This window comes from Agelaius tricolor, unplaced genomic scaffold (genome assembly GCF_023055355.1).
Source record: "Agelaius tricolor isolate 1412-34295 unplaced genomic scaffold, bAgeTri1.0.p SCAF_9, whole genome shotgun sequence".
Lineage (NCBI taxonomy): Eukaryota > Metazoa > Chordata > Aves > Passeriformes > Icteridae > Agelaius > Agelaius tricolor.
This window is the reverse complement of record NW_027269269.1, coordinates 1,395,353-1,420,899: the sequence shown is the minus strand read 5'-3', so window position 1 is coordinate 1,420,899 and position 25,547 is coordinate 1,395,353. Positions and strand designations below refer to the sequence as shown.

General features: G+C 43.9%; 1 long non-coding RNA gene across 4 annotated transcripts in view; it reads left to right on the top strand.

Moving 5' to 3' along the window:
* LOC139593262 (uncharacterized) overlaps positions 1-25,547 on the top strand; it is a 76,097-nt gene that overhangs the window by 7,436 nt on the left and 43,114 nt on the right. For all 4 annotated transcript variants that reach the window (XR_011680234.1, XR_011680235.1, XR_011680233.1 and 1 more), the window contains exon 2: positions 22,504-22,571. This is a non-coding gene — a long non-coding RNA (uncharacterized lncRNA). The remainder of the gene's footprint in view (positions 1-22,503; positions 22,572-25,547) is intronic.

The window sequence follows — 25,547 nt, the reverse complement described above, 5'->3', positions numbered from 1 at the left end:
TGTTTCATCAAACATGCTGGATGCAGTGTACCTACCTTTAATGGTTTACAATGCAGGCATCTGCTTGTGAACTAGTTGTCTAAAATTCTTTTCAAATTCAGTGGAAAATCTGGCCTTTTAGTGATGCCTTATATGACCCATAAGAGATGCTGAGATATGAAATGCCCACACATTTGGGCAGCTGGATCCCACCTCCAGGCTGAGCAGCTGCTCCTTGTACATGGAGCACTGCTGACTACAACAAGCGAGGTTCAACTGCCCTGTGTGCTGATCTCTAAAACCACTCAGGCACAGCTGCTAGTATGTCACTAAAGCTTCATTTTCTGATTGTTAAAACTCATTCCAGTTCAGACAGACTTGATGCTACTGGTGTCCACCACTAGAACACTTTTGCAGTCTCTGGCAGTTAAGGTGTTTCATGTTGCTACAGAGTTAACCATCCTGTTACAAAACAGTATTCTTTTAAAACAAGCATGTATTAGGAATGTGAGCCACAAACCCAATGAGGTGAGAGAATTATTAGTAGTTTTTAATAGTTTTGCATTGCATCTTTTGCTGCTTTTTAAATTCCAGGTAAGCATCTTAATAACCTGTGAAGAGATTGTTTAATTATATTTATCTGTGACCTTCTATAGCTTCACCTACCCAATTGCTTCTTTTAGCTAAAGTACTCACCTTTTTCTGGTCCTTTTCCATGCAAGTAAGAATAAAAAAATTCCTAAAGATTTAAATAAGGAAGAAGCTAAAATCCACAAGGATTAGCTAAAGCTAAACCTCAATATGCTAAGCTGGAGTTAAACATATATATGCTGTTGTCTTCCTGAATGCATTTCCTCATTCAAATAATTTTTCATGTCACCTTAAAAGAAAAAAAAAGGAGGGGAAGCGTTACATTTAATTTTCATGCTTGATGCATTTATAAATGTAATGAATTTACAAAATGAGCCTGTTGTGGCTTAACCCCATTTAGGCAGCTCAGCCCCACACGGCTGCTTGCTCACTCCCTGGACAGTAGGATGGGAGAATCAGAAGAGTAAAAGTGAGAAAATACATGGGCTGAGATAAAGACAGTTTAATAGGTAATGCACAAGCCCCACAAGCAAGCAAAGAAAATTAAGGAATTCATTCACAACTTCCCAGAGCCAGGCAGGTGTTCAGCCATCTCCCAGGAAAACCAGGCTCCATCATGCTTAATGATTACTTGGGGAGATCAACATCATCACTCTGAACATCTCCCCTTCTTCTTTTTTCCTCCAGCTTTATATGCTGAGCATGACACCCCGTGGTCTGGGATATCCCCTTGATCAGCTGGGATCAGCTGTCCCTGCTGTGTCCCCTCCCAAATCCATGTGCACCCCCAGCCCAGTCACTGGTGGGATGGGGTGAGAGGCAGAAAAGGCCTTGACCCTGTGTAAGCCCTGCTCAGCAGCAACCAAAACATCCCCATGTCATTACAGCACAAATACAAAACACAGCCCAGCACCAGCTACTGTGAAGAAAATTAACTTTATCCCAGCCAAAGTCAATACAAAAGCCTTAAGTCTTCACATCCTTTTATAGTGTAGAAATACATGTATGATGAGGGTACTTGTGCTTTAGAAGATAGAAGATAGAGGTTTCCATAATTACAGGTTACAAAAGAACAAAGGCTATCAAAATAAGTTGTTCCAAGTGCACAGGAGAATAATATTCTGGGGATTTCTCAGGATGGGGAAGGTAATCCTGTGCTCTTTCTCCTTGTCACCTTTTATCATTTTTTTTCTGGGTTCCTGTTTTGCTCAGATACCAAAAAAAAAACCCCTCCTATTGAGACAGTCCTTGGGACCTTTCTACCTGCTGAAAGCAGTCTCCAGTGCCACTGTTGACTCACTCAACTCTATGGGCAGACAACCTATGCCATTATTTGCGAGTGTCTGCAAAGTCTGTATCCACACAAGAGAGAGAGTAGTTTTCTATCCCAAGGCTCAGTGGTGCGTGCTGATGCACACCAAGGATGCTTAGGGCTACTCCAGACTGCTCTGTCCATGCCAGGCAGCCCAGTACCCTGGATCTCATATGGATGTACCCTGTGGTGTCCATCTGCCCAATGCAGAACCCGCAGGAATAGTGATGGAAGACAGCACGGGTCTGGGAGAACCAAATACAATGGTTTTTGGCCTTACTGCCATTTGGGGGGAATCTCGGGAGTGAATGCAGGGGATGTACCTGAAGAGGTACCCAAGGAGAAAGCTGCAATTCAGCAGAGGGCACAGTTGGGTGCTCAGACTTCCTCCCTGTCAGTGTGGGACACAGTGGTGACATTTCCTAAGTACCCAGTTTTAGTCCAATGATGGGATGAGTTCTATGTAAATACACACATTCCTATAGATTAGCTGAGCATCTGTGTTATTGTATGCAGATTTTGGAAACACAAGTGGTTAATACCATATATCTGAGGCACCTTAGTCTTTCATAGATGCTGCTGAAATAAAACCACTTACATTCCTAGTTAGTAGCTTACCTGCATCTCGGCAGAGCTTTGGCTGGGTCTTAGATGTAAACATAACATTTTCTCTCCTGAGATAGCCTACACTTCAGTGATATTTTTAGTAGAAATGCAGTGCAAAAGTGAAATAGATTATATTAATCATTGTCTAGAAGCTTTCTATCCACTGCATAGGAAATCCTTATTACATTTTTCATCAGGCCATATGGCATCTAAATATAATGTGCTAAATTACTAATGCAGGACAATAAATAACATTATGATTATGTGTTATGGGTGCCACCTCATACGTGCACAACAAGTAATTATAGTTGGGATGAGTAATGGAGATTTGAGTGTTATATTTAGGAATATGTGAGAAAGGACACAATTTGTCATTAAGGATGGTAATTGTCTCATCTCACTTTGCAGATTCAATAAGTAGGTGTCCATACTAAGCCAGTCATCTGTGATTGCATCTGTGATCAGTGGAGAGGAACAGGGACTTCAAAAGATAAATGGTCCTTCCTCTCTTAGACAAATATTTTCAGAGGACTGCATCTCAAAGTCTCACACAAACAGAACAATATCTTTCTGGGGAAAAAATGAGCATCCAGGAAGACCTGGTCACACATTGTAACCTTTCTCAGATGAATCTCCAAGTCTTCTCTGCTTCAGTGAGTGATCATCCATCATGAAACTTTTGATGGTGTTTATTTAAGCCTTTTTTTATGTTCCAGTGAAAAGTTTCATTACTTCCCTAGGCACTGTATACCAATGCTTAATTTTCCTTAATCCCACTCTGTTGTCTAGTGGTTTAATGTAAATATCCTTTACTGCAATTTATCCCTATTGCTTCTTGTTCTAATAAACATAAACAAGTTTATTTCATCCTTTTTCACAAGCACTTTCACATATTTAAAGATTCCCCTGCCCCCAGTTTTCTCTCTTCTTGACATCGTTTGTGTCTTGACACTGAACTAAAGTGCAAGTAAAGCGATATTAGTAGGATTTATGTAGAGTTAAACCTTCCCTCCCCTACCCCTTCACGCCCCCAGTAACCTCAGTGTTGCACAGACTCCACGATAGCACTGATCTATCTTGCTGCATCCATGGTTGTGACATCCTAATGCTGTTGGTCTCTCAGCCCTGACTAATTTCAAGTGAGCACTCCTAGCTCCTTCCTGGAAAATCGAGGACAGGAGAGGGTTAAGTGTTTGGTTGTTTAACACTTTTTATGGGACACTAGCTACTTCACAGATTTGCCAGTGTTTACAAGCATACTGTAGTTTTTGACTCATATCTGCCTTTTTAATTTTCATGTATCATTTTCACTGACCTTCCATGCTTTTTAATTTCTTTACCGTGATACCTTCATAATTTCCACAAATCCAGCCATTTTGTTTGAGTGTTCTGAAATATGCTTAAGGATTTTGTGAGTTACGCTTCACAGAGAACATTTCACAGAACTATACATTATACCACAAAATTGTTCTTACCATGCTAATTTAAAACATATTTTTCTTTAGATTAGTTCATAAAGAGAGAGGAAGGAAGATATTTAGCTCCAGACAGCACTTGCAATAGAAATCAGTTATTTCTGTACAGCATCTTTCCTTTGAAATATCACTAAATGATTTCCAGAGAGAGGAAGAATGTAATTTAATGATCCCTTGCACAGCTCAAACACCTTTCATCAGAGCATCTCAAAGCATTTCAAACAAGCCTCAAAGCTTGTCTGTTTTTCCCCAACTATTTCAGTTGGCCTAATAAAAGATACTGTCTTCCTACACACATTGTATTGTTTAGCACTCAAAGCATTATCATACTTGTTTTACCGCTAAGTAAAAGGGGCACAAAGAATCCACATAGTTTTATTTGAGACAGTGAATCTAAGGTGAACTCTGTGGGGTCTGGTTTTCACTGAGTCTCCAGGATGAGCAGAATACATGTTCTCAGATTACAGGCAGACATGTAGAGCAGAGTCTTCATTCCACTTACATCAGTGGCAGAGTTCCCACTGATCTGAATAAGGCTGAAATCACATCCTAGCTTTTCTAGCTGCTGCCTGCCAAAGTCAGCTTCAGACCTGTGCATCCATCCCCTCTTCCGCGTCACTGTTAGTAATGGAGGTTCTGTCACACCATGCCTGCCACGCCATGCCTGACATTCCCCCCCCCAAATAAGTGAACAAGACAAGTCTAAATAAGGAATGAGAGACCCCAGCAACAGGAGGGGGTGAGTGTGTGGTGGGTGGTTAACAGTCCCCCTGCAGTCACTGCAGATCCCTGCATCTGCCTGCACACTCCCTGTGCTGACAAAAGGACCCCTATGAAGAGCCCTTTGGATAGGCTTGCCCTGAACTGGATGTGTGCTGTCCTGGCTCATGAGTGTCCCAGGCTGCAAATATGCTGCTGATACCACCACAAAAACCATATCACGTCTCTGTTACTATGTCTGACCTTTTTAATTAAAGGACAATCTAACCATTTTGAGAAATCTAGCAATCTCTTTCAGCTTCATTTTTGCTTAATTAAGACTATGGATTTGGGCATACAGCACCAAATGCATCCAAAGAAACTGTTGTCTTAAGGGATTAAGAGTCTCAAAACAATGATCATTAAATCTTTTTACATACTGTCTGTGGAGTATGCACTTTCATCAGAAGCCGTATTGTACAACAGAAATACAAACACTGTAAACTGCAGATTACAAAAAGGAGCACAAAGAGAGAGAATTCCATATACAGATGTCTTCTGCTATTGAGGATAGATGAATATGGTCCTAATGAGAAACAGAATATATGTTCATTCTCACTCCCTGTACTGTCCAGTTGTCCCTTGCTACAGGGGTCTTCTCAAGCTTGATGGAGGTGCAGCCTGGGTGGCTGGTCTTAGTATATTCTTGTTTATTTTTAAGCAAAATGATCACTAAATCCTCTTGCTGTGGTGCTAGACTGAGAACAGAAAGCTCTTGCCCATCTGGCATTTGTTATCTTCAGCTGCCTTTCCTCTTTCATAGGTATTTCAGGTCATGGATAAGTTAGAGGAAAAAAGAAAGTTTTTCATACCACCAGTTTCAATTTGAAGGTAAAGAACACCAAACAGACAAGGTCTAAGAGTAACTTCTAGGCTCAAAGAAACATTTTCATGTCTGTTTGGCAAAATTATATGCTAGTGTTTCTATACACATCTTGTATTACAAGCCACTTGAAAATCTTTATATCTGATCATTCTCTCATTGTGTTGGAAAACAATATGTGGGAGTTTCTTTCCATACTAGATCTTTGTGGGTAACTTGCTAGTAAACTAATTTTACATGACTCAGATTTAAATAATAAAAAGGCTTAACTCCAGTCTGAGAAGAGTTTATTGTCCACAACTGTAGCCTAGAGACAAACTCCAGCACCTTTGGGACTCGGCTGAGGCAGCAATTAGGCAGCATTTTATTGTGATGCAGTGAGTGCGCAAAAGATGAAGCTGGACTACTCTCAAGAGCTTAGAAACAAAATTGGCTTCCTGGAGAGAGAACATAAGAAATCTGGCAACCTAAAAATATTTAAAGAGCTTAGGGCTCCCAGGGGAGAATTTCAAGCTATTGAAGTGGAAAAGACTGAGCATTTGCTAAGATTGAAAAAAAAAAGGGGGGGGGGTTACATGAAAAACGACAAAGTGGGGATTTTTTTACTGTAGCATTTTTCAAAGGGGAAAATATAATAAACCTGAAATCAATCAGTAACACAGACTTCAATGCAGCGTTCCAAATCAAACAGCCCTGGCTTGAAAACAGGAGTCAAAAGAGATTTTTTTTTTTTCATTTCAGAATTATAAGGGATTGAGGCCAAGAAACCATTAAATGAGGTGAAAGGTCTAGGGTAGAGGGCATCTTGAGCAAGTCTAATGAAGTCATGGTTGCTTCAGCAGCCACGTTCCCGAAGGGTTTTGCTGTGTCTGTCACTGTGTGTCTGTTCCTCTGAATCTGGCTCCCTGGCCTCTGGGGTTACGTGCCAGAGCATGCTGCACCAGGCACCCTACAAAGCCCCTTTCTGCAGCCCCAGAACATGAAGCGTCCCTGTGTCAGAATGCAGCTGTGTAAAATGGGATTTATCTCACCATCGTTTGGTGTGTGTCACGCAGGCGTTCACCTGGGAGCTGGCTATGCCTGACTCCATGTATTATCAGCGGGGAGCAGCGGGAGCTCACAAGGCACAATTGAGTTCAGCTGAGTGTACATTTCTATCTTATGCCAAAAGTGTCCATTTTTCTCACTTAAAACGGCATCCTAAGGTGACTGAGTAGCAAATGGACACCTACTGCTTAAACATCTACATTTGTTCAATGAACACTACCCACGCAACTGGCATCACCCCTGTGCAGACTGTGTGTTAGAGGTTTCTCTGCTGTTTTCTTCATGCAACATGTATCTAGGACTAAGATGAATTCGCTGGAACAGTTTCATTTATGTCCCAACAGGAACTAGAGGGTGCAGAGTGTTTACCTTGTTGTAGGCTCTTCTTTTACTTGCCACCATTCCTCTGCATTATGCTGACAGCCCTGTCTTATATCACCCCTCCAGCCAGATTTGGGGGCTGAGGAATGGCTATCAGTAAGGAGAGAGGGATGGGGGTCACCACGGAATGGAAATGAAGAAGGCAGGTGGAGGGAAGGAAGCAATGCAGTGTGAGGAAGGGCTAGGATAACTTTATATGCAGCCCAGTCTGTCTTCTGGGCATCTGCAGGGCAGTGCAGTTCACAGTCCTGAGCTCTGTGTGTGTAAGGCAGCTGAGGAACAGATCACTCAAGTTCTCCACCTGGGTCCTGGGCTGCACTGCAGGTAGAGGGAGCATGCTGTGTGTTATGTCTCTGATATGAAATGAACCCTTCCACGCACATCCTACCTGCATCTGGTATTACCACCCTGCCTCAGCCATACAGCTCAGCCCATGATTTCATGTATCAGAGGCAAACCCATCAAATGACAAAAGAAACTCAGAGATGTCTGAAGGATTTCTCCCCCAAGGGCAGAGCCAGGCGACTGATCAAAAAGGAAAGTCATGCTCTGCTCTTCTGTACCTGAGTAAACTTCACCTGCACAAACTTTTGACATCTCTGTTGACTGACAAAGCTGTGCGTAGACATAACGAGTCAATGAGTTTTAAATAGTCTCCTGAGGATTACCCATTCAGTGCTGAAGGTAATTTCTTCTCATGGTCCCAAGGCATCCCTTTCATGTATTTAATGTCACAGGCTTCCCATGCTGCTGTTGTGTTGCTAGTTTGGAAGTTTTATTATCTCTGGCTGCAATTCGCAGTGCAGACAGTGTTTGCTGCTGTTATCACTAATCATCAGTCTAAGGGCCTGGTACAAGTGTGATACCCAGTATCAGGGGGCTTTGTTGAGCCCTACTCACAGGCTATATATATTGTAAAGCCATCTTGCTCACCCTGCACTTGATTATTGGGAAATTGCCCAGAATTAATCTCTTTTGTTTGCCAGAAATTAGGGTTACGATAAGCAGCAGGAAAAAGGACAGCATTATCTTCTCTGAAATGCACCAGCATAGCAGCCAATTTCTGGACACACCATTCATAAACCAGGAAGCAAAGTGCTGGCTGGTGTGCAAATGTAACAGCAAACACAGCATTCCCTGGAGAGGCTGAGCTGTAATGTGCAGAGACAATGTGGGCAGCTCTGGATGAGCAGAGGACATGTGGATCTCAGTGTGCTGTAGACAGCTGTGGGTCTGCTATGGCATGGTGTAAGGCCAGACATATACTTAAGGCATTTCCTGCCTCACCATTGTCTGCTCAGAGCACGATACACACTTTCTATATATCCAAAAGACCTCAGATAAATGCAGTCACATCTGCAGGAGAGGGGGAATTGAACCCTATACCCAGGACCGCATGTTCAGGACCTGTATGGAAGTACTCTGTGGTCACTGCCGTACCAGTGGTAAGGATCAGTGCACACTGCATGGCACCCCATGATGCTGAAGAGGAGACAGTGCTGAGGATCTTTGCAAATGCACCCATCCCAGGCCTGAGCTGCTTTGTGCTGCAGATCCTGTCACTTCACTGAAGTGGTGCAGAGGAGAGGGAGCATGATGGAGGTTGGGTTCAGCTAAACATGGGAAGGAACAGCTTAGGCTATGAAGGGAGGTGGGTATACCTTAAATGATTTTGTGTTTGACAGGACAATCTGCAGCCCCACAGTCAGAGCCTTATGGTAGGAATCCAGAGCCATGTGCCCTTCTGCAGTACACCCTTTGTTGCTGGATGAGCATCCACAGACAAAGCACATATTGCAGCAAGGCTTGCAAGGAAGGAGGTATAATCCATTGTCATATTGCTAGGTGACAAGAAAATAAATGCTTTTATGCCTACCAAGATGTGACTAGCTTTGTCAGTTATGTAACCCACTTGTTCATGCTGTTGTCAGGATCAAAAGATCTTGCACAGCTTCCTGGCCTTCAGAAACCCTAAAGATCTGGGCTACATTGCATTAACATGATGCATACTATAGAAGGATTAGGACATCCTCAGTAAATTCTTCTTGTGGCCATATATTTGCTTTTCTCAGGGGAGCTCAAATCTGCAATACACAGTGATTAAAAAACAAGCCGACTCTTACAAGTCTTTCAATTTTAAAGTTACATATTTAATAAACAATTCACCCAAATCATACCTTGTTTTATAGTAGAGGTGTGAAAGGGGATCAGATGTATGAAGTGTCAGATCAAGGTTAGTTTAAGACACACTTCAGACACCTAAAAAACACCAGTAGCACTTTGTACCCTTGTTGAGATCCCACCAAGCTACACCATCTCAAAGTGTTCTGCAAACAAGCAGTTGTGCCTCTGCTGTAAGAGATATCAGTATTACTCCCATTACAGATAGGAAAAGTTAAAACAAAAGGGACATGGACTTGTCTCGTTTGTGGCAGAGCTGGGATCGGATTCACTTGTCCTGATTTTTTGCTCTAAGCACCAGCATTGTTTCTCAGGTGTTATCTCAGCCAACCCTTCACTGGTGAACAATGGGGCAGGAAGCAGAGTAAAGCCAAATAAGACCAGTGTTCGCCTTGAATTAGATCAATACTAATGGAACCTGAGTAGCTGCTTGGAAGTTACAATGGGTTGACAACTCGATAACATGAGGAAGAGAAAGACCTGTGCATTTTGGTGAGGAAAGAAGTCCTTGGGGAAAAACTCTTACAAACTAAAACCAGACTAACAGGTGGATTTTGGTATCTGTTTATCTGCTCTTTGTGGTATAGCTGAGTTTGACAAATGTCATTACTTTCCTTGGTTTACAGTTATTTTATTTTGTACCTGGAAATCCCCGCTACTCATAGTGAACAGTTGCCCACTAGATGCTCTGAACACACAGTTCATGGCCCTCTCACCTTCCTGAGCACTGAAGATGCATTGAACCTGGGCAAGAATATGGCAGAGGCAAGGGGACTTGCCTCAAGGTACAGAATTGAGATGGCACTGCATGACACACAAGCCATTGGCATCTCTGTAGACACTGACTCACTTTCAGAATTATAGGTTCCAGGGTATGGAATAGAGGGGGAAGAAACCCAGGGAGAGCCCTTCTCAGGCAGATGAAGCACTTTGAGTGCTGTTCTGGTGAGGAATGCTTTTTTATCTTCTGTCATGTGCATAAGCCACTTCCCTTGGAGCATCCCTCTCTGCCACTGTTCTCATCTCTACTATCCCCACTCCTAGGCAGATGCTGATGCTGTCTGAACATGCCTTGTGGAAATGAGCTTCTCTATGGGATGGAGGACTGCACGCTGCCTTTGGAGAAAAGGAGGGCCAGGATTACTGCTCCCAGAAGAACTGAAATAGCTATTTACCCACAGCAAGAAAATGTTATTTTTGGGGGAAAAGGGAGCTGTAATGTTTTCCTGTTACAGTAGTTGGCAGCATTTCTCTATAGCCCAAACAGTTCTTTCTTTACTCTTTGCTGTAAGTTTACTAGAGGGAGAGACATATATGAGCAATTCTGTAATTCAAACACAATATACTGACAGTAAGACAGGTTTAAACCCTGGGAGATTATGGGGATGGAGTGAAGGAATAGCAGAGTGGGACCCTGAACCAAGAGCCTAAGCTGAGGATACTGGTGGCTATGTGCAGAGAAATGTTGCATGTACAGTGATTTTCAAAGCATAGACTATTTGGAATAAAGTTTGGAATAATCTCTTGCAGTTTTTTTCCTGGGTTCATCCAGATGTTTCAATTTACTAGATTGGAGTGGTGGCATGGGGAAATGTGAACCAAATGAGTTAGCTAAGACAACTGCACTTTGAGGCTGAGGTAGCTGAATGAGCTGATCTAAAACAGGAGGAGCATTTCATGGAAATACAGAAGAAAGTTGTGTAGTGACTTGCCTCTCCTAGAGAACAGATTATAAACCATCCAATGACCCTGGTTTTCCTCTTCCATTAACATCTTAAACCTCTTTTGCTTCAGGGGAAGGTTAATGGAGAGGCTGGAGTGGCTTAATCCTGGCAGAACTTGTCTTACTCTGTAGCTTCATTTTACAGGGACCACACAAACCTGACAGACAAGGGAAGAATAAGTTTTCTCTTCAGGGAATGCTGAGGGGCCTCTAGTTCAGCTGGTTGCCAGTGTTTGCCCCTGTTTTGCCTAGTCAGTGTGAGCACTAGGTGCTTTTCTGCACAGTTCCCCACACAGCTGCAGCATTGGCCTTTCACCACACACTCTCCCCCAGGCCAGGCACCTACCAAATACACTCTCCCATCAGCAACATGCCATAACCAACAAAGAAAGACACTTGATTTTGGACAAAATTTTGTTCTTTGGGGAGAGTGTTGACCATGATGTGGCTCATTCAGCCAGGGTATAAGCTGCTGTTGTAGCTATAGCCATGGTGCAGCAGGTGTTAAATCTAGTGCATGGGTTGCACTGAACACATTTGCAGCTTGGGTGCATAGCTGGATGGTAAAACCGTAAACACCTCAGGCCTAAATACCACAGGAAAACCCCACACTTGCACATATATCAGATGTGTTTTCCTCATGGCACCATTCTTTAACAGATGGTTTTTAAAGCCTTTTTCTCTGTGTTCAAAGGTGCAGAGGAATGTTTGCATCCATCCCATGGTAAGGCAGTGGCCTGCCCTGCCCTCCTCCCACGGGCATTTGGGGCGGTTTGTGGGCACTGCAGAAGCTCTGTGGTTTGGTGCACTGCCCTCTGACTCCTGGGAGCTCAGCCCTATGGTGGCAGAAAGGCCAGACTTGCACTTTCCAGCTCAGCATCCCTGGCCATCTCCTTGTGCCAGCTCCAGTGTCCACCCAAGCAGTCGGCCAATTCAGCAAACTGAGCCAACTGAAAATTAACCCTACCAACAAAGAAAAAAAACAGGAGGGGAGGATTGCACTGAGACCAATCAGCCCCTGGCACCACAGACCCTACAGCCAAAGGAGCACAAGAGTCAGCAGAAGGGCAGAGCTGCCTTTTGGCTGGAGCCCAGCTGTAGGTCAGCTTAGGCCAGTTGTGAAACCGCACAGCCCCTGTGCTGCCGAGAGAGCGGGCGTGCTCACCAAGAAACCTCTCTGTGGAGAGCTTCACTGTCAGTGTTTGTGTTAGGGAGCCTGAACATCCCTCATGGATCCAGCCACTTCTGTGATTCATGTCTGAGGCCTTGAAGATTTAATGGCTATTTTCCCAAGCAAGAAAACTGCGGATTCTCACTGCACGTGCACTGTGAGTGCCCTTCCAGGGTGATTTTGTGTCATCCCACTAGAGGAAGTGCCTCAGGGCAGAGCTGGGTCTTGTTCTTTTGCAAAGTGGGAGGCATAAATAGTTAATAGAAGAACAAAAGAGGACAGCTATGCCAGGGTATACACCAGGGAAAGTGAGAGCACAAATTAACCTTATGGCTTGCCTTTTGAAGAACCACACAAAGTTTTCGATGTTTTTACAGCAGTGTAGCAGCAGTGATGGTGTGAGGATATAACCATAACAGAATTTATAGAAAGAGATTAGGTCTACCAGCTGACCATGTTGTAGTAAGCAGACACATAAGCTCTTCTTCAGGCCTGTTTTAGATTTGAAGAACTTATGTCTCTGAAAGCATGTTTTGCCTAGGAAATACGTTGATCTAACAAACATCTTTCCCACCAGTCCTGCCCCACTGCTGATTTAAGGGCACTCTTCTGGCAAAAGTTTCAGCTGGAAATTCAATTCTCAGTCTTGAAACATTAACTCATAGATCTACATTGTTAAAGGCACATCAGAGGCAGGAGTGCGGTGCACCCAGTTACACACTGAATTAATTCTTCTCCCTTCCCTCCCCCCTGCCAGGCACCACCACACGCCATCTAGTGAAGTAACAAAGAACGCTGCCAGACATACCGTGCACATGTAGGCTACATTTATCGTATTAAACCATGAAACGATGCCTACTGGAGAGAGCAGGCTCTTTTTTTCAAACTCCAGTTATTTGTTTTAAGGTAGCTACCCTAAGGAAAGGGCCTTTCCCAGCCTTTGCTGTTACATAATCTGGGGCACTTATCATCACTACTGTGATGGGATTGATACGAGCAGAAGACAAAATTTACACCAAAATTGCTTAATACATACTCAGTAAGCTTGAAGATGCCTGTAAGGTATCTGTTGCCTTAAATACTTCCTTGCTTAAAGGTAGATGCTGTTTCAAAACTAACTTTACCACCGTGAAACTGCAGCCCAGAGTGAACTGCGCTCCTTGGCCCTTGAAAGCCACATTCCTCCCGCTGGCGTGGCTGCAGCCTGCGCTGCGGAGCTGCGGAATCCCGGTGTCCTTCCTGCTTCGGGCTGTCGTGCTGTAGCAGCAGCCAGAGTACAGGAAGTAATGCCGAGCACACACCCTCCCTTTGTGCTTTAGGAACCTTCCAAAGGCAGCAAACACTTGTCCTTTGTCAGCGAATAAAGCACAGAGCGTAAGGCACAGAAGATTTATAGGTGTACTGTACCGGCACTGCGTGCTTAGATTTACCCTCACTCAGATCCCATTTACTTTAATAGGGATGTTGCTGCTAAAACCCGGCACGATGTTTAAAATATTTACCCCATAGAGAGCAGATAATCTGGGAAGTAACAAGGTGTCATTTCCTACCAAATGTGCTCTCTGACTATAACCACATGTTAATGGTACTATTTAGGGGCATGCTAGAGCAAGAAGCCAATTCACCACTTACCAGCACAGTTAAGCTGTGCCGCCGTGAGAACTAGGAGGGTTCTGTTTGCTGTCATGCTGATATTTGTCAGATAGGAAAAAGAAAAAAAATATATAATACCAAAGCTAGAACATCAGGCTTCCTTGTGTGTGGCTTGCTTTCATTATTTTTCTTTTAATCCTCAGGACAAAATAATTTTTTTCTTGCAGTCCAACTCTGAAGTTTATTCGATTTCTACGAGTGCTTCAGTGGTGCTCCTCACACGTGACCACCACAGATGACATGGTGATCCTAGAGATCATGTTAGGCATGGCAAAAGGATGCTTAACATCAGCAATTCTGCCTCCCTTTTCAAGAATATCAAAATGCTACCTAGCCTTTCATTTTGCCAGGATTTTGCCCATTCTGGTGTTGACATCAGCAGATTTTACTCTGTTATTTGCAACATGAAGCAAAGACAGCAGCTGAGTTCTCCCATCATTTCACCTACCCCTTGCTCAGTTCTGAATGAAGGTACATCAGCGCAGCTTAAAACCTCTGAAGAAGCCATAAAACCCAGCAGCCCCTATGAAACTGTAGCCTTTCTCCTGCCCAGACTAAAGTGGTGCTTGATTGACTCTCCTTGTCAGTGGACAAGGAGACTTGTTATGAGATGTATTAATGAGTGTGTTGGGAGGGATTAACCACAGTCCCTCACCTTGAAATTGCTTCAGCTTGATTTCTTATGGAAATGAGGGCAGCTGTATACATATATCTCAGTCTCTGCTTTTCTGCATATCTGCCCTTCCCCCCGCAACTTCTGAATTCTCTGACCAATGTCAGCAATCTGTAATAGAGGAGTAGCAGTCTTAAAGATAATTAAGTTGCTAAATGTTCATTAAAGCTGACCATGAACTACAGGAGAAAGAACTTATTGTCATTTAAAATAACAATGTGGCTCAAAACTAACTTGTCCCAAAGAATCCCTGCTGGGGAGGATATTATGCGAACCCTTTTTTTCCTCCCTACACGTGTGTTTAGTAGAGCAGAATCCAGCCCTAAAAACTGCAGTTTCTTTATAAATTATTTCTAAGATGGAATCCCAGATATTATTGCATAGATAATTAACCATCAAACACTAATGAATTGCTTCAAATATGGTGCAAAGCACCACAGAGAGTGTGCTGTAACGTGCTGCCAAATGAAGCAGTCTTTTCAAAACTGTAATGGGATCCCTAGTAGGGTTGCCCAAAACACTAGAAATAATCAAGTGGGATTAGAAAAACTCACTTTGATGAGGGGTATGTGGTAGCATCCAAACGGTTTTCATCAGGTGCTCGCGTGGAGCTTTTTGGGCATGTTGAGCTTGTGCACATGTTGCTGTTGACCTATTTTGTACTCTAACCCCATCCATTTTGTGCATGCTGGCATGGCAGCAGCAGCAGCAGCATCTCTGTCTCAGGCAGTTTGCAGGGAGGAATCACCTCACTCTGCAGCCCTGCCCCACAAATACAAGAAAGCAGAGTCTCGAAGCACAGATTGAGCAAAGAGCTGACATCAGGAGCCCAAAGCCCCTTGTGCTGTGACACAGAGAAGGGTTGGGAGTGACAGACGTTCCCTGCTCATCCCCGAGCCCAGAGCTACCACTTGAAACAGATGTCTGTGTGAAAAAGGCCTCACACCTGCCAAACCACCAGCCTCAAGCTTCCTTCCTTGTTTCTTCAGGCCTCAGAATAATAACAGCATTTGTGCAATATGTACTGCGGCCTGTGGCTTTCTCTTGTCCCTCTACACAGGCTATTGAACCTCCCCAGAGCAAAAATCAGACAGCAAAACCTTACAAGATGGCAGAAAAGAGGTGAACAGTGAAGCAATGCGTACTCTGCTCAGCTGGGTTCACTTTTCAACACCAATAAAAAAGGAGGAAAAGCATGGGTCAGTGTTGCAAACCTTGCTGGAGTGGCATTTGAATCTGATAAATACTACAAGCACCTCATTTGCACATCCACTGCAGAGCACTAAACTAGGAAAATAGTCCGTTAACAGCAAAGTCATCTTGAATCGGAAACTTTCTAGATTTCATTTTTAACTGCGGTGAGAATTTAGCGTTTATTGCTGCTTTGCTTTTGGTTCCTGTTTTTGCTAGCATTGAGAAATGAGGTGCCTTAGGAAGCCGCATGGTATGTAACGGGCAGGAGCAGTCTGTATACAAAGGAAGGAAGATGATGTGGCAGAACATTGTTGAGGAAAGATCCTGTTTGTACAGGGAGCTGCAGAATTGTAAACCAGAACAGAGCAGGGATGCAGAATTGAAAGGAAATCGACCCAAAATGATCCTGAATCCTGTTTGTGTGCAAGAGCCCACTACAGCCACCAATAAAATTTAAAATCAGGCTTGTCTTTTCTCTGATTTCTTATTCTGCAGTGGAGCGGAGAAGAGAGAAGAAGAGAGGGCAGACATGCTAGCTTGAATTCCCCTGCCAGTCTTTCTTCCCAGTGCAGTGCTGCAGCAGTGACTGCAGCAGCACTCAGGTTTGCTTTAAAACTGCTAGAGCTGACCAAAAGTTTCTCAAAAGTCATTCCTAGCTGTGTTTTATTCCAGGGACACTTATTTCAGGAACAACTTCTGAAAAGGTCCTGACTACCTTTCTGATTTTTTGAGATATATTAAAAAAAATCCATCTCTTAGGGATCGTTTTTGGTTTGAGGTTTTTTTTGAAATAATTAACTGATTCAATGAGCTTCAGTTCCTGATAAATATTTGCCTGTTCTGCAGATGCTGTATGTGTAGCAGAGGGAAGTGACTTCCCTGCAATATATGCCCATTTCAGGTCACATTCTCTTTTGTTAGCCCTTTTAAAGAACAGCCACTTAAGGTCATTACATTCTCTAAATACATCTCTAATACGGTTTTCAATAAATTTATCTCCCCAAAGTCAAATCAAACATCTTGATAACATCTTGTTATCCCTGCAACAGGAGGATTAGCCTGTAAGTAATCTGGGTGATGCTGCAGCAAGTGTTTGGGGTTTTTTTAATTGCTTCAAGTGGTTTATGGTCAAATTTAGAGACCAATACATGCAAATCCTGCATCCAAACCTGAGCATTTGTAGTTACTTTTTTGCTTGTATGTAACCTTCTTGCTTTGGTGTGAGCAACTTTGATCTTTGATACACTGACCAGCTTCCTGCAGTAGGCGGAAAAGACATTCTTAACTGTGTCTGCAAGCTGCGTCAAGAGTTTATCGAAGTTGCTGACTCCTAAAATTCAGGCGAGCATTGCCACAGCACATACTATAAATGACCTTTTTATCCTGGCCTGCTGGCTGTAAACAAGCTTTATACAAACATAGGCAAGGAAAGCACCATGCTAGGGTGCTTTTTTGATTTCTTTGTGTTGTTGATCTGGTAGTTTGGGTGGACCCTGCTGAAGTCCCCTATAAAAAAAGGCAGTGCATGAAAATGCCTCCCCCATGAAATTTGAAATAATTTTAATTGTAACATGCCAGAGATATTCTAGCACATATCAGAGGTGTCCTGGACCCAAGCAAAGAATAACATGATTCTTATCCCAAGGCACGCAAAATGCAGTCAGCCAGTGCTTAGTGGGGAGTGAATCATTGATTCAATGAGCTTCAGTTCCTGATAAAATGTCTGGGAGAGAAGTAACTGGTCAAGGAGTTTTTCTAGGCATTGAGAGCCTAGAAAGCCTGTTTCCTCAGGAAATTCCCATGAGGAATTTGCGTGGTTTGTGCTTTTCTATGGGTGATGAATGATGTCACTGGATAATTTTGGTCATTCTAATGACAGGTGCAATATGGGTGGGGCAAAGGGAAAGCAAAGGGGGCTAAAATTCCTCCCTTGTTTTAGATATGTCATCTGCTCCCCACAATGTGGCTGGTACCTCTCACTCTCTGTGCTGATGGGGTGAGGCAAAGTGACACTGGAGCCAGCCAAAGCTCTTGTGCATAGCTGCAGCAAGGTGGGGCAGTGCCATGGGCTCCATCAGCTCTCCCTGCCAGGCATGGTGAGGTGCTGTATGGCTAGGAGATCCCCAGTGAAGTGCCATGTGGCCAGGGGATCTCAGAACTGGAGGGCTTGTGGGCAAGTATGGGCTCCAGGCAGCAAGTCCTGCCTTCCCATGTGGCCCACATATGAAGTCAGGGATGTGTCTGGTGTATATATATGTATATATCTCCAAGTGATCCCTCCTAGAGGTCCCATCCCATGCTGGGGACACATGGGATGTATGCCTCCCCAGCATGCACACTGTCCCTTTCACAACTGGCAGTGAATGACCCAACTGTCTATGAGGCAGCAGCAGTGGTGCAAGTTTTAAATTAAAAAAAAAAAAAAAAAAAAGCCCCAGTACCTAAGTTCTGATGTCTGAGGATGCCATGTGGCATCCCAGGTGGGATGGGAGCTGTGGACGTGTACTTCAGGTACTTCAGGTAGCCATCAGCACCAAGGTATGTATCTGCAGGATGTGGGTATGGGAAGTGCCTGCCCAGGTCTGCTTCTGCTGCTTCAGTGTTGACGAGGCATTCTAAAAACTTCATTGTGGTAAGGATTGTCCTCTCTTCTCACCGTTTTGGTACATTTGTGCAGCCTCTCTGGGTTTGTATGATGCATGTCTGAAAAGGAAACAGGAAGGAGCTGCAAATGGAAATTTCAAGCTGTCAGCAACAGAGCAAACCCCAACCAACTTCCCATAGCCTAGGTGTAAAACTCAGGCTGTGCACTTCAGCTTCAAGTGACAGAAGATGCTGAATTTTACACAGAGTCTTCTGAGATCAGCAAGTTCTGGAGATGAAAGAAATGTCTTTGTCTTGGTTGTATCTGCCCCAGGAGAGGGCCTAGGTTCCAGCATCCCTTGGCACAGCTCTGCCTGTTGCCTGTGAGCCCTCTCTGAGATGTTGTTCTTTAGTCTGGCCACCCTATTTTGTTTGGAGGTGGCTGTGGGAGAGGAGCTTGCCGTGTATAAAAGCTCTGCTGTGCCACTTGATGATGGGGGAGAGAACACTCCCTGGTCTGTTTTGCTCACAACATAAATCATAGTGTCACATTTGTTTTGGCTTCACTAGAATTGTACCAGAGAGCTTTAGCCCATAGCTGTATAATGCACGTCCAGCTGCTATGAAAATGCATGTGAATAGAACAGGAGAAACGATCTATGATATGAGAGCCTAATACCTGTATTGTCAAATATTTCTGTGTGTACACCATCACCCAGTCCAGAACTGGTCAGCACAAACAGTGCATGGAAGAGTAGAGAGTTTATTCTGATCTCCAGTTAATCAGTTTCTCACCCAAGGACTGATGAGTGTGTGACCTTTTTCTAGGAAAGAGCCACTCCCACCAGCTATAAAATTTCACAAATCCACAAAACAAACAAGTTGCCGTTCTGCAAAACCCTCATACCTATGGAATCCTCATTTCCTGCGAGGTGTGGATTTCAGGTGAGCAGTGCTGGATTCTTGGATTACTTTGCTAGGCTGAAGGAGCATACCCAATACATGTGTATCTGTAAGTTGATATGAATCCAACTGAGACTAAAAAAATTAGCAGTGAAGTTGTGCAAGTTTTGCAAAACTTACAGTGTCCCACATAGGTGGTTGTTGTGCTGGTCTGCTTTCATACAGGTAAGGGCTTCCTTCTATGTAAGTGTGAGGATGAGTGAAAATGTGATTGTCCCATAGTACTGACAGATTAAAAACATGATTTTCTAGAGCTGTGAACTCTAGACTTGGTAGAATGGACAGAAAGAGGATAATTTTCCTGGAAAAGACTGGGTAGCTGAATAGGGATTCTTTTAAATAGGATGAAAGTAAGAGAGCAAGGGGTGTGGATCATCAGTGCTTCACATTTGAAAAAAAGAGCATGAGGATTTTCAGTACATGGGGAGAAGAATGGAGACAGAAAGCAAATCCAGAATATGTGAAGGTAGAATCTTCATAAGGCCTTGCTGCAGGGCTTGTTTTCTGTGCTAGTGTTTTGGGGAACTGGTAAAACTGGACTGGGATATTAAAGGCTGTAATCCCAATTCATCATTTATAGCCTGCTCATGTCCAGGCAGACACGTCCATCCCAGCCTTCTCAGATACAGTGAACTGCTGCATTTCACAATCATGGGAAGGGCTTCCCAGCTGCACGATCCGAGCGTTTTGAAGTGACACATGGTGCATTATATTAACTTGGTTCAGACAACCAGCTTTAAACATCTGAATCTGATTTCTTGATGCTAATTCTTCTTGCTCAATCTTTATTTCAGCTGTGTGGAATTCTCAGACCTTTTTGACCCTGACTTATCATTTCCTGATGTTTTATTGCTAAGTCATTGAGGTTTCAGGGAGGCTGATGTTTCTAAAATGTGCACACCTTTGATTGTATGCATGGCTGGTGTGTCAGAGCAAACTTTTCATACGCTCTGTATATATCACTGTCTGCAGTGCTGTGTGCTCTGCAGTTGCACCATTTGGTGTGCTTATCTGCATGCCCCATTAGTGCAGTCCTCCTTAAAATGTGGTTGTTATTTAAGGCTTTTCAAAAGCTCAGCCTCTGCACAGTACAAAATTTGATCTGAGCCTACGTCCGCTCTTGTCACTCAAGTACAGGTTCCATCTGTTCCCCTTTTCCTCTCCCGTTGCTGCTTGCCACATCCAGACCACATGCTGCTTATACATTGTACAATAGACATTTCTGCACACACACTTCTGAAAATGTGGCTCTTAGTGCTTTATTGTTCACATGTGTCTTGTTGCTTAAGGCAAGTTTTATCAGTAACAATTTTGTTGTTTACTGACACATAGAATAAAATGGATACTGTTAAAATGTGACTTGAGGAGAGTAAAAAGACCTTTGATACACCAGTTACACAATTTCTGCCAGCTTTCTGATCACTCTCCCCTGCCACCACTTCCCCAAAATCTGTAGTTACCCAAGAATAAAGCAAGATCCTAACATCACTCACGGTAAGGGCCACTCCACTCTGCATGAGGCTGCTCCATGTTGGTAAAGATTCACCAGCACCTCCCCTGCTCCTGTGTCTGGTGAGGAGAGAAGATGGGACCTTCTAGCATTCCCTTCCAGCAAGGCAGCTCTGGCTTCTGCTTTAGATCTCTTTTACAGGTCCCCCGTGGTACCTTGCAAAATGGCTACATTCTTCCCTTTGGGGAAAGAAAATTCCCTAAAGGAACTAGTTCCAGAAGTGGAATCAGTGCTAGGAAAGCCTATGAAGACGCTTCTCTTGCAGGAGCTGAGCTGACCTCCAGCAGCTCTCCCAGTGTGCAGACTGGAGCAGACCCAGAGGTATGCAATGACAAGGGAATTAACACAGGCAGATTCCCCGGGAGCCTCCTCAGACATGTGGTGAGACCGGAGTATCTGCAAACAGATCACAATGGGTGCAACTCCCAGTAATGTTCCTGGGTGCCTGCAGCAAGGATAGCACACAGCCCAATACACTGGATTATTGCCACCCAGGGATTTCCCACACCAGGAAAATCCCAACTGCCCCAAACCTCCAGTTTCCCACCTGGAGAAACCCAAGACCTGCCCATGGCAATGATAATTTCTCCTGCTGGGGAAGAGCACAAATGGTAGGAATAGAACCGGTTTCTATCCAATGAAAGCTCCCCTGCCAAAGACAGCGTGTGCTTCCGAGACAGACACAGTCCCCTACGAGCAGCCATACAGCTCCACTTGCATCCTGCACATGCAACCAGAGGCTGAAAAAACACCTCAGGACAGGATCATAAAGAGCCTTTTCTGACCATGGACTACAGCCATGGCTCATAGGGTGTCTCATGGCTATTGTTCCACCCTGTGGCTCCCATCCCAGTCCTCTCTGCAGATCAGGAGAAGCAGTGAGGAGACCCAAGGTCTCTTTTCCCTCAGAAGGGGTGGGTAGGAAGAGCCAACTTTTGTTTGCACCAAAATTCTCATCATTTTCAGATACAATTCACTGAATATTCTGTGTACCACCCTGTACCAAATTTGAGGTCATCCATTGGAGGGGAAGCATGAAGGATACAAAAGAAGAGAATGGACCAAAGCTCTTGGCAAGCTGTAGTAAATTGGAAAGGAGGCAGGTAGGAACAAAAATGAAGCAAGTGCTTAAAAGAGTTATTCAGGAGAAACAAGGGCTTTAAATGACATTTGAGTACGGGAAAGAAATCAGTATCCGTGGTTTCCACCGGTGTTCAGAGTGCTAAAAGCAGAAGTGGTTGCTGAAGTCTAAACAGGAATGTGAGGCTGAGCTCTCAGCTTCCTCCCAAATTGTATGATTTACAGGCTCACTTGATTTACAGGCTCACGTGCAGAATAGGCCTTATTTTATAGAATTTCAGGCCTTTTTGAAACAAATCACTTTGTGAGCAGTGGAAATAATGGCTCTTGGTTTCCTGAGGGTCTCTGACCACTGTTTCATACTCACCTCCCTTCTCTCCTCTCGTCCTAAAATAAAATGGCTGCAATGAGCTCCACTCTTCCCTCATTATATGCTCCAAGACCCTTTCCTGGGCTGCAGTCAGTTCCATATATGCTGGCTGATCAGCTAATGCATACATGGCCAGCCAGCATGCACATAGCCAGGTGACTGCTGGCTGCATTTCTTTATTTCTTTTCAGCTGAGGTCCCTGCCCCTCACACTGCAGTTTGCACAAAATTTGGAGAGGAAATCAGTAGCTGTTGAAATTTCTACCTTTCAGTCCTGTGTGAAATCAGGTACAAATTATTGATGGAGCTGGAAAGACAGATGGAATCTGAGCTAAAAAGGTTCTGTTGTATCGGCTTTGGATGTACATATAGCATATTAGTCCAGGTTCTGGAATTCATTTCTCTCTCTCTTTCTCTCTCTCTTTTCCAGCTATTTTTAACCTGGATGTGTTCTGTGATCTGTTTCCCACACAGCACAGAAACTGGCACAGCTGAGGGGTGAGTGAGTGGTGGGAGAGGGGAAATCAGGGGATGCTTATGTTGGTGCTGCTGCTGAAAGAAGTGCTCATCAAACGATAGCCTCTCAGATCTGTGTAATGTGGAGTCCCACACCTCCCCACAGAAAAATTGTTACTCTAAATATATTCACAGTCTTAAAGTGCTCGGATACAGGGCAAAAAGAGCTAGAGAAATTAAGGGAAACTCTAAAAATAACCAGCAGAAACAGCAGCCAGTTTTGAAATGTAATGTTTTCTGTCATAGCTTAACATCTTGGTACTGCCCACATTCTTGTGTGTACATCTCAAGACATCCCTTGCAGAGGATCTCATAAGGAAAATCCTGTTTGTGGCAGCTCAGTCTCTGCACAGAGTGCACATCAACTCAGAAACCCTTTATCTGACTTACTATACATGCAAACCTCAAGCTTGAAAGAACAGAGTTTTTGTATGGAAAAACATAGGAAAAAGCTTCTTGAGTATTAATTTACAAAATGAGACCTCTAAATGTGAAGGATTTCTTCAGTTAACTATAGATAATTATAATGTGTGAGATCTGCTTTTCCCCCCATGTTCTGTTTAACACTGTTTGTTAGACATGAAAGGAAAAGAGGATTAAAAGGGAGAGATGGTATTGTAAACAACCCTTCAGGGGAGGTGGGAAAACAACAGTAACTCTCTCAAACAGAACACAAAGATGCCCTTAGGAAAAGGTTTTCAGTGTCCTGCATTTGAAAGTTAATGAGTAAATTGATGTCAAATATTGCTTTAAGGACTGACAGTGCCATCTTTAAGATCTCAAGCATGCACCACAACTGAGAAAAGACAAAGGGAATTTTTAATGGGCAATAAATGGATTAATATTTTTTGAAGCAAAGCTACAAGCAGGTTAGTTCTCATGGGATGTGAATTTGGTCTGTACTTCCTGGCACTGTGACTTTATTTTTTTCATTGCTTTACACTGTCTTTTGATGAAGCACTGATTTTTCTTTCAAAAGAAAGAAAAAAAAAAGGTGGTCTTAGTAAATAATCCTCCTTCAAGTTACAGTAAGTCCCTTGAGGTGTACAGAGTTGGCTGGTTTGGGGGTTGTGTAGGCACGTGCCAGACCATCTGCCCACTACCCTGTTATGCCTTGCCTCACACCAAGCTCAGGTTGCTTGGTCATCTCGGCCCCTGCAGAGATGTTGCAAGACCACCTTGTACAGATGCCTCCTTCACCCAGAGCTACCTGCCAAGAATGTTTTAAGACCCTACTAATGTCTTGCCAACCTTTTACCCACTCAGGGATCCCAAAACCATACCACCTGTTCCCAGCTTCCTCTTACTTATGCTCACACCTCCGAAATGCACAGCAACTTCACAAACCTTTCCTACTCCCCATTTCTCAAAAAACTCCTTTGCCATCACCACAACATTGAGACACATCTGCTTACACTACCATAAGTTGCCAGCCTAAAAAAAAAAAAAAAAAGAAGAGAGAACACATGCCCAGCCTTGAGGGAGTGCATCAATAACACCTCCACCCTCTTATCACTGCTGCTCTCTGGCTCACTTAACCTATTCCCAAGGGTCAGCCACTACCTTCCAGTACTTTCTCCGTGGATAAAAAACACTTAGTTTAACTTTTCTGCTCAGCTGCTATGTTCTAGCTCTTCCAGAGCAACTAAAACCCCAGTCTGTTCACACTTTCATGACAGACCCTGCCTCTCAGAGCTAAGGGTTGTAGTGCTCCTTGAAAACCTCCCAACACTCAGCTTCTCTCCAGGAGACATCCTGACCTAGTGCAGCATCTGCCCTCTCTGCAGGAGAGGTGCCTGTGCTCCAGCACAGATCACATGACTCCCTTGTCCCCGCAAGCTCTAGTACTTCAGTACTTGGACAGAGAGACAGGCTTGGCTCCTCTGTGTCATCTGCCTCTCTTCTCAGGGCATTTTTCAATACATTCCCCGTCTCCTCTCTCTCATTAGCTTCTGGGTTAGTCTCGAGCTTATCCCTATCTAAATGACAGGCTGCCAAACAGGCACATAAGCTTTCACTTGGCTTCCACCAGGGAATACAGCTTTGATCTGCTTAGACTGTAACTCTTAATAGTTCTCCTGCCCCATCTGAGATGTGGGATCAGCTCTGCTGTGCTTTCTCTCTCCCCTTTGGAAGTCCCCATGAGCAAGAATGCAAGCTTTACACTATCCAAAAGCAAGATCACACCTTTCATACACAGGTACATACTCAGACATACATACACTGGCTCTACTGCATCCTGCCCCATTTCTGAGCAACAGGAGCATGAAAGTAGGGAAGCAAGAGGATACTGAGGTGCTTTATGTTTTTATGAGAGAGAGACTGCTTGAACCAAGTGGCTGAGTTCTGTGTAGTCCCACCTAACTGGCACAAGGCTCTAGCCAAGCTTGTTGTGACTGTCTTTGGAAAAACTGGAGTTCAGCTTTCGTCTGGCTGATAAAGTTGGTATTGTAAAGAAACCAGAAATACAAGTCCTGCTCAAGAGCTGTGCTGTGCCTCAGGCAAGAATATGAACACAGGCTTCTCCTTCCAAATTACAGTGAAAAAATCAGGTATTCTCAGAACAGCCCTGGCGGGCAAAGCCTTGCTTGCTGAGGTACATGTAGTTTGTACATCTAAGGGCAATGATGCGAGACTGGGGACAGCTGGGGCAGGGAAACACAAACCCATTTGGATAAAGGGTTTCCCCATGGTGCAGAACCAAAGAAGAGTTTCAGCACCATGGTTCTCCTAGGCACAAGTCAAATCATCTTGATGCCTCAATGGATTTGACTCACCAAGAACAGCGTCACGTTCAGCACAAGGTGAAGCACAGAGTAATTGCATGGGCAGGTGTTTGCAGAGAAGCAGATGGAAAAGGTGGGTGCTCCGATACTATCATAGCAAGCATGGAAGAAAGAGTTTGAAGAGGGCTAGGAAAAAACCTCAAAATTCCCCTTACCATGCATGAGATAATTG